Source organism: Pelobates fuscus, chromosome 4 (genome assembly GCF_036172605.1).
Source record: "Pelobates fuscus isolate aPelFus1 chromosome 4, aPelFus1.pri, whole genome shotgun sequence".
Lineage (NCBI taxonomy): Eukaryota > Metazoa > Chordata > Amphibia > Anura > Pelobatidae > Pelobates > Pelobates fuscus.
Window position 1 is genome coordinate 381,382,989 of NC_086320.1, and position 10,894 is coordinate 381,393,882.

A 10,894-nucleotide genomic window follows, 5' to 3' on the forward strand; every position below is an offset into this window, starting at 1 on the left:
ACTCATAATATGCAGTCTGCCATGACAATATAAAACTCATAATATGCAGTCTGCCATGACAATATAAAACTCATAATATGCTGTCTGCCATGACAATATAAAACATATCTATTCATGGATCGATTAATAATATTAATAATATGAAGAGACGAGTCAATAAAACATAGTATCACAGGCTTTATTCTTGACTTAAAAACAAGTCCAGCACAGGGGGACCTTTAAATAGGAATAGGAAAACCTTACATCTTTTATACCTGCCCTACAATCCGATACGTCCCCATTACACCCAGACACCCCAATACATCACATGCAGTCCCCATTACATCCAGACACCCCAATACATCACATGCAGTCCCCATTACATCCAGACACCCCAATACATCACATGCAGTCCCCATTACACCCAGACACCCCAATACATCACATGCAGTCCCCATTACACCCAGACACCCCAATACATCACATGCAGTATCCATTACACCCAGACACCCCAATACATCACATGCAGTCTCCATTACACCCAGACACCCCAATACATCACATGCAGTCCCCATTACACCCAGACACCCTAATACATCACATGCAGTCCCCATTACACCCAGACACCCTAATATATCACATGCAGTCCCCATTACACCCAGACACCACAATAAATCACATGCAGTCCCCATTACACCCAGACACCCCAATACATCACATGCAGTCTCCATTACACCTAGACACCCCAATACATCACATGCAGTCCCCATTACACCCAGACACCCTAATACATCACATGCAGTCCCCATTACACCCAGACACCCTAATATATCACATGCAGTCCCCATTACACCCAGACACCACAATAAATCACATACAGTTACCATTACACCCAGACACCCCAATACATCACATGCAGTTACCATTATACTCAGACAGCTTCATCATTCACAATCAAGATATTTGTTCGTTTAACCCCTTAAGGACTGAGCCAAATGTACACGTTGTGAACAGAACAAAACGTAAACAAAACCTGGCATTTGCGCTATATGTCTGTCCAACCGTAATTCACCTCTTTCATATTAAATGCACCCCCCTTATTATATATCATTTTATTCAGGGGAAACAGGGCTTTCATTTAATATCAAATATGTAGCTATGAAACATAATTTAATATGAAGAAAATGGGAGAAAATAAGACATTTTTTTATTTTTTTAGTTCTACATGACATTTTAACTGTCAATGTCATAATACTGTTTGCTTTTACTGCACTAAAATACATGACATGTGCACAGTCGTTATTCGGCATGTGCTAACCCATAAATGAATGACACTCAGACACCAATTTTCTGTTGGAGTATAAAGTCCACAGCTTTATTAATTATAAATATAAATATATAATTTAACAATTTAGGGTCATTGTCACAAGTACTAATCACTTCCGACCTTCATGCCCAATACCCCTGACAATGACCCTACCAAATAACAATAATGAACATTCCAATAATGCATAACGTTTTTACATGTGGCCTACCAAAGAGGCCCCAAACCATATGTTTAACCGTAGGTGTGTACCACAGACACACCTACACCCCCAGGTTCGTAGCCACCAACGAGCTAGAACCTACCAACCACTTTTTCCTTCAGGCCTATTCCAGCCTAGACCTTGGCCTATCCCCATTCTATTCCACCTAAATCCAATTTAACCCACGCCCTATTCCCGCTGCTGAGACCAAACGGGAACCACTACCACCAAAATAAGGGAGGGTGGGAGGGACAAGTAACAAGTAAGTGATTTTGATGAAGATGGCCACATTCCCAAAATGGCTGCTATTTAAACTCCTACTCTCCACCCCCAAACTGTCTATCACTTTAACCACTCCTCTTGAACTTAATTTCACCTGCCCACTCTCTGGCCCTGTCAAGGCCCACTCCCCACTGCTTTGCTCTATGGGCTTCATGACATGTGCACAGTCGTTATTCGGCATGTGCTAACCCATAAATGAATGACACTCAGACACCAATTTTCTGTTGGAGTATAAAGCCCACAGCTTTATTAATTATAAATATAAATATATAATTTAACAATTTAGGGTCATTGTCACAAGTACTAATCACTTCCGACCTTCATGCCCAATACCCCTGACAATGACCCTACCAAATAACAATAATGAACATTCCAATAATGCATAACGTTTTTACATGTGGCCTACCAAAGAGGCCCCAAACCATATGTTTAACCGTAGGTGTGTACCACAGACACACCTACACCCCCAGGTTCGTAGCCACCAACGAGCTAGAACCTACCAACCACTTTTTCCTTCAGGCCTATTCCAGCCTAGACCTTGGCCTATCCCCATTCTATTCCACCTAAATCCAATTTAACCCACGCCCTATTCCGCCACAGCACGTGACTTGACCACCTTAAGCTCATGTGCGACCCCCACCACACCTAAATAGGGCCTGGGCAATCCCATCCTGAAAACCTAGGTTAAGAAAATCAGAGCCCACGTCCGACAAATGCACCCCGTCTTTTCTGAAATACCCTGGCAGCATGGCCTCCAGTTCATGGTGCCTCACTACCACCCCGCCAAAAGTGTTTAGTTATGTCCTCCCATCCGTTAAACTTGAACAGGAAAGCCAGCGCCGACAAGTGCCTGTCTAGCATAGACGGCGACACCTTCTTAGCGAATAGTCGACACAATACCCATAATAGTATGTCTAGACGCCGACCTGCGGAAAGGTCCCCTCCCACTTGTACCACAGTCTCATCCCATTCCTGCCAAACCTTTTTGTATGCCGCCCACGTGCCCGGTGCCAAGGAATTCCTCACGAACTCCCCAAGCATGATGTCCCGAGCTGCCACATTTCCTCCGGGCATGCCAGACCCACCTCCTGTGCTTCCGGTGCCGCTTCCCGAAAACGTTCCCACTGTGAACGAGACAGTGCGTCAGCTACTGTGTTCAAGAACCCCGGTACATGCCGTGACCTAAACACGATATTGCTAGACATACAGAGCAGTACCAAATGCCTTAACAACCGTATTACAGCCGGCGATGATGCCGACAAACCGTTAATAGCCTGGACCACTGCCATATTGTCTGAGTAAAAAAACACTTTTTTGTTCGCGAGCCGCTCCCCCCCCCCCCCCCATAGTGCCATTGCCACTACCACCGGGAACAGCTCCAGGAATGCTAGATTCCTGATCAGCGAGCTCGCTTTCCATTCCGCCGGCCACTCTTCAGCGCACCACTGTCCTGACAGATAAGCCCCAAAACCTACACTCCCTGAAGCATCCGTGAACAAACCCATGTCCTCAGACGATACGCCCGGATCTCGAAAAATTACCGTACCATTAAAATCCTTTAGAAACCTCCCCCATACTTCCAGGTCCTCTCTCATATCCGCAGAGATCTTAACGTAATGCGTGGGCCTCCGCACGCCACTTGATGCCCGAGCTAGTTGCCTGCAAAAAACTCTGCCCATCGGGATCACCCGGCAGGCAAAGTTTAGGCTCCCCAACAGGGACTGTAGCCCCCGTAAAGTCACCTTCCTCGCCCCCTTTAATGTGTCCACTAACTGACAAAGCGTACGTAACTTATCCGCAGGCAGCCTACACTCGCCCGCCACCGAGTCAATCTCCAAACCGAGGAAACTGAGGCATGAAGTGGGGCCGACCGTTTTATCCCTTGCTAGCGGAACCCCGAAGGAGTGCGCCACCCATTGAAATACCTTCAATATCTGCCCACACCGGTCGGGTCCCGCCGGCCCTACGCATAAGAAATCGTCGAGGTAGTGCACTATCGCCCCCCGGCCGACTCCCGTCGTACCACCCATTCCAAGAAGGTGCTAAACTTCTAGAAATAGGAACACGATATGGAACAGCCCATCGGTAGACACAGGTCCATGAAAAAACCCCCTTCGAAGAAACACCCCAGTAGGTGGTGGCAATCCGGATGTATGGGTAGCAGCCGAAACGCTGCTTCCACATCCACCTTCGCCATCAAAGCCCCATGTCCTGCTCTCCGAACCAACTCGACCGCCTGGTCGAATGATGCATAGGATACAGAACACAGTGCTGCGTCGATATCATCATTCACCGAAGCCCCTTGTGGGTGTGATAAGTGATGTATCAAGTGAAATTTTCCCACCTCCTTTTTTGGGACTACCCCTAGCGGGGATACTCGCAAATCGCGTATTGGTGGGGACCGAAATGGCCCCGCCATCCTCCCCGAATGGACTTCCTTCATTAATTTTTTCCTCACTACCCCAGGGTGCTCCCGAACAGACTTCAGGTTTGCACACATAATTCCCGGCCCCCTACTCTTGAATGGGATAACAAAGCCTTCCGTAAACCCTTGCCATAAAAATTGCGCGTCTTTCTGGTTAGCGTATAGCCTTAGCCAAGGCAGCATCACGTCGACCTTCACCGACGACGCTCCCAGGTGCAACCGCTGTGGCTGTTGACCCTGTTGCACCCCCAAGGTTAGCTTTCCCTTTTCGAAAACATCTGTTGACCCTGTGACTGCCGCCACATCCGGAGCATTCATGTTTGAATCTGCATGAAGCCCCCCACTTACACTGCCCCTCGTTGTAGAGCCAGCAGAAACCCTTCTTCTGTCCAGCCGACACGGCGCCTCCGGCGACCGCACCGGCCGTCCCCTGAAAGGGCGCATTTTTCTGCACCATCATCAATTTCATCCACAATGGCAGGTCCATCTGGTCCCACCTCATGCTAGGGTTTGCTGCTAACCACTGGCGGAACTGCTCATCATACCGCCACCACGCCAAGCCCCCATAAGTCCTGTACGCGTCACCTATCCCATCCAAATAGCAGAATAGCTGCGAGCATCTGTCAGGGGACTTTTCACCGATCACGCTCGCTAAAATACAAAAGGCCCTGAGCCAATTCCCGAAAGTCTTAGGTATCTTTCGATACCGTCGCTTCTTCTCCTCCTCTTCCTTCTTAGCGTCTTTCTTGTCCTCCTCCTTTAAATCGAGGAATTCCTCAAGTGGGAGCAAGGAGAAGATTTCTAAGAACTCACCTTTCCAAATGTTCTCTTTTGTTTCCACTTTCAAGTGACATCCCAGGGGCCCGGCAAAAGATACGTGTACATTCTGCCGTGCCGTGTCCGCAATCTCGCCATGTCCCACTACCTGATCTGCTGCCCCATCCCTTTTGTCAGCCACCGCTGGCCCTTCCTCAGCTCCGCCGCCGCTCAACCTGCGCGCTATCGACACCTCAGCCCCTAATTCCTTGTCACTTCCTCCTACCGGCGACCATACCCTACCAAACTGCGGAGATGACCCCTCCCCCCCGACCACGACTCTAAAAAAGTTTTTAAGCAACCCAATAAATCCCCATTGTGTGGTGCATGTTGTGACTCACCATTGCCCCCGACCGTGGCCGACCGCGGGGTTGCTGTCCCTCCGTCCACCTTTCCAGGCTCCAGAGCATCCTGTTGACGCCGACTCCTGTCCGCCTGGCCCCTCCTCGAGGCCGAAGGTGAGACTTGCCGAGACCTGCTGGGAGAAGATAGCCTGGGTAGTCTGCACACCTGTTGCCTTACCCGCCCTTCCTCCCTGCGCTCCCCCCTGCGGTCCCCGTCCCTGCGTGTCCCCACTGCCTGACCATCCCGGCCGTATGCGCTCCTCTGTTCTCCCTGCTGACTGGCTGACGACATTGATGGACTGCGCCAATATCTCTCCCCCGGCTCCCTGGTGCTGGACCTCTGTCTCCTCCACTGGCTCCTGGACCGGCTCCTGCTCCTGCTCCTGTGCCTCCTTCCCTCCCCTGAACTCCTTCGTATGCTGCACCTGTCGCTGCGCTGCGCACCGCTCTCCCTGCGACTCCTGCTCTCCAACTGCTGACACTGGGAGCAATCCCTAGGGGGCTCCTGCTCTTCTCTCCTGCCCCTGCCGAACTCTCTCCTCTCCACCGCCTTCATAGGGGTAATTTTCATTCTTGGGCTACCATAGGGTCACAAAGGCAACGTAAGCAATCTGGCAAATTTCTATTTCAAATGAAACACAAGCCTTATATTTGACGCTGTAACTTTTGAAAACACCATAAAACCTGTACATGAGGGGTACTGTTGTACTCGGGAGACATCGCTGAACACAAATATTTGTGTTTCAAACCAGTAAAAAGTATCACAGCAATAATATCGTCCGTGTAAGTGCTGTTTGTGCGTGAAAAATGCAAAAAACGTCACTTTTACTGGCGATATCATCGTTGTAATATATTTTACTGTTTTGAAACACTAATATTTATGTTCAGCAAAGTCTCCCGAGTAAAACAGTACCCCCCCATGTACAGGTTTTACATTGCCATAATACAGACTGGGGGCTGTGGGGGCTGTGGGGGCTGCAGAGCGTTTACTTACCTCTCCTGCAGCTCCTGTCAGCTCCCTTCTCCTCCGCGCCGGTCCGTTCAGCACCTCTGTCAGCTCCCAGTGTAAGTCTCGCGAGAGCCGCAGGGTCATAGTACAGCTCTCGCGAGACTTACAGTGTAAGCTGACAGAGGTGCTGAATGGACCGGCGCGGGGGAGGAGGGAGCTGACAGGAGCTGCAGGAGAGGTAAGTAAACTCTGCCAGCCCCCCCCCCCCACCACTGAACTGCCAATGCCACTGGACCACCAAGGAGTGAGAGCCACCCTCCCTGCCATGTATCAAGCATACACACACACTGCATTCATACACACACACTGCACTCATACACACACTGCACTCATACACACACACTGCATTCATACACACACTGCATTCATTATATACACACACTGTAAAAAAATATTCAATTAACATAATTTTTTTAGGATCTAATTTTATTTAGAAATTTACCAGTAGCTGCTGCATTTCCTACCCTAGTCTTATACTCGAGTCAATAAGTTTTGCCAGTTTCTTGCGGTCAAATTAGGGGCCTCGGCTTATATTCGGGTCGGCTTATAAATATATATATATTAATATCACAATACAGTTAGAACGAAATAACACACATCTATATATTTTTTAATTATTTATTTAATTATTTTTTTCATTTTATTATTTCACGTATTTACATATTTTTTTATATTATATATAAATATATATAAAACAAAATTATATATATATATATTTAATCAGTATCAGTCTACATGTAATTTGTAATTTCGATATTAATATATATATATATCTATATTTATATAGATATATATATAGATATATATATATATATATGATCTAAGTATATTATTTATTTTTTTTACACTGATTAATTAATTTTATTTTATTTCCAGCCAGCAGGGGGACTAACTGTCATTACAGTTAGTCCCCCTGCTGGCAATACCTGAGCCAGCTATCCCGGCCATGTGATTGTGAGGTCCTCGCAAGGACCTCACTCTCACATGGCTGGGGGGGTGTGGTCGGAAGAGGACGGACTCCCTGGGAGTTCCCCCAACCGCGATCGCCGGCGTGGGATCACCGGCGACCGGGTGAGTAAGAAAAGACCGGAGGGCGTACAATTACGCCCGGCAGCATTTAGAGCCGCTTAAAATAGGGCGTAATTGTACGCCCTCCGGTCTTAAGGGGTTAATGAAGAAATCTGTGAGTTTATATTTGTATTAAAGAATCTGTGAGTTTATATTTGTTAATTGTCCAAACTGAGCTAAATTGGAACCCATTGATCAAGGCATGCCTTTGGAACAGGAATGAGAAAAAATAATCAAAAATGTCAGTCGGGCATACCTGGTGTATAAAAAAAGCTCATAACAAGATCCAAACAATACATTTATCTATTTTAAATGATCTATCCTTAACCATGCTTCATCCAGCTTGGCATGTACAAACATGGAGATTCAGATGTCACAGAGTTACTAAGTTACTTTACATTTAGACCTTGTTCAGACAAACTCATTTTTTCAAGTGGGGCAGATATAAAAGAAGTAGGGTGAATGAGGGCCTGTCACATTCAAAGACGTGACAATTCCTATTTAAAGGTCCCCCTGTGCTGGCCTTGTTTTTAAGTCAAGAAGGCCAACCCCCAGAGGGGATAGGGAGGGGGAGCATGACTGTCACCCTGCCCAAATGGATACAGTTGGTTTACAGATAGAAGCAGGGAATTCTGGGAAAAATGACCAAACTACTGATGAACAATGATGAGGTAGCCTGGCAGTGTTATTCCTCCTGTTGTCCCTGTAAAACCACCTCACAAACTTTGGACCACCTCTGTGCTTATTAACCCCTGTTAACCTCTCCTGACACTTCAATCAGTGTGGGTAGTATTGTGCTGCTGGGTAGTCACCGTTCGTACACACGAACACGTGGGAACTGTATTGGCTGCCATCTTGTTCGCGAGAATGCAGGCAGCAATGTTTGGGCATCGAGTTCATGGAACTAAAATCGGACACTGAAACTCCCAAACACCGCTGAACTTTGACGGACGCTTGCTTCTTTCTCACACATGTCAGGAGAGCGCCGTTTGGTAGGTTTGTTCTTATGAACCATACAAACAAACGCTACCAACAAGCCAGTGTGTGTGTTCGGTATTTATTTTGCATAGAACTCCCGAAGTTGACCGGCAAAGGCACCAAATGCCCTGGAACTGTTTTGGGCATATGACAATGTATGCGGGCGGTCAGAACTTTACCCCAGTGGTGTTTCGGCTGTGTTTGTGGGATCTGAATGCTTTTTGGATATGTTGGGCGCTCGGATCCAGGCTTTCCGAGGATGTATAGACTGTGGGGGTTCCTATGTAGGAAATATGTATTTTTATGATTTTTAATTTTTGTTAAATGTTACGCTGAGTCACAGTGACACTGCATTTTGGGGACATTTTGTGTGTTTATGGGAGTGATTTAGGCGTGTTTACTCTGATATGTATAAAAGCAGGCCATCTGGCCAGATTAAAGCATTCCAGCTTATACTCCCAGAACTGTGTGCCATCTGGTTACCGGGAAGGGCAAGGGCTAATCACCCTTCCAGATTGTTCCAGCTCTTGGAGGATTCAGGGGGGGAAGTCCTTGTATGGACTCAGGGCTCTCAGGGCTGTGTGTCGTCCAGTCCCTGGGAGGGCACTGAGATAGTTCCAGCAAGGAGGCGGTCCTTTTTGCAGAGGTACCCAGCCGGGGTACAGGGAGCTCCGTTACAGTCAGGCAGACCAGAGGTCGTATGACCAGAATCGTGGGATTCCTCATCACCAGGTCAAGGTTAGATGGTGTGGAATCAGGAAGTTGTGCTGGCAGCAATTTTATCAGGAGTGATCACTTTTGCGGTATGTGACGGAACCAGTTATACTGTTGATTCTGCTGATCCACACTGGTGGTAAATACCTGGGTCAACAGCGCGTAACGCCAAAGGGGTATAGCGAGTTAGATGTTGCTTCAACATGACAATATCATGATTAGTACAATGACTGGGTGGATTGGTGATTCATCATGTTGAACTAGAAGGAGATAACCAGAATTTTATGCGTGCTGATTTGGTACACCTAACTCATATTGGTTTGAATATATTTAATATGGGGTTAAAATCAGAAATTGAACAAGTGCTGGCTTTGGGGGGGACGCATCCCCCTCCTCCCTGTAGTCGGGATGGGGTTCTGCGGTGGCAGCAAGTTTGGTAAATGAATAATGCCTGGATGGGCTCGGGGGTGGTGGTCGCAGCCTGAATTTGGTTGATGACGGAGGACAGGTTGAAGAGGCTCTGGAAGAAGTTTAAATTGTACCGGTCTGCTGAGTAAAGCCAGCAGCTGACAGTATATGGTTATGCTGATTTAAATAAAGCTGTGGTCGTTGCCCTTACCCACTTAACATGGTGTTGCGTTACTTATTGGGACAGAAAGGGCAATGGAATTTGGTGATCAAAGGAGTCAACAGGCATGTTCTTTTACACAGGGAGTGGACATTTATACTATGTTAATAATCCATCCATGAAGAGATTAATTATATATTGTCATGGCAGACTGCATATTATGAGTTTTATGTTGTCATGGCAGACTACATAATAGAAATTATATATTGTCATGGCAGGCTGCATATTATGAGTTTTATATTGTCATCGAATTTTATTGCAGCTTTGTAAAGCACATTTTGCACAGTAAGCATTTTCTTTATGGATGTGTCCATAAAATCAGATCAGACATATCTGGGTTACTGAATAATGACAGGTTCATACCTGCCTGTATCATGCAATATTACCATATTTCATTAGGTGAACTAGTTTGGCAAATCAATCATCCTAATATTTGCTGCAATCACAATGTAAATATCCATATAGGCGGTTTCTTAACTGTATCCATTATTTCACACAACTTTTATCAATAGATCCAAAAAGCCATTTGATAACAATATATTTGTGCCATTTGATAACAATATATAATGTGCCATCGTTTTACCAATGTATACATTTTGCACTTACAATGCATTTGTGAATTTCCTCTGTGCAATACTTTTTAATGCCAGAGAATAATTATAGTTGTTTTCATAAATACTTAAAAAATTAATTTCTGTTAAATCTCATCTAACCTGTTTTTTTTTTGTTTTGTTTTTTTAATAATGCCCATCATCCATTTTTAACTCTCCAAGTCCTTCAGTCACATTAAAATTATTCCCCACCAATATCGATTGTTGGGGTGAGTGTGGAGTGAACGAGTGGAGGGGGGTGAATATGCTAATGTGACTGAATGGATTGGAGAGTTAAAAATGGATGTGGAGCATTTAAAAAAAAAAAAAAAACAGGGGAGATTAGATACACTGAACAAAATTATAAATACAACACTTTTGTTTTTGCCCCGTTTTTCATGAGCTGAACTCAAAGATCTAAGACTTTTTCTATGTACACAAAAGGCCTATTCCTCTCAAATATTGTTCACAAATCTGTCTAAATCTGTGTTAGTGAGCACTTCTCCTTTGCCGAGATAATCCATGCACCTCACAG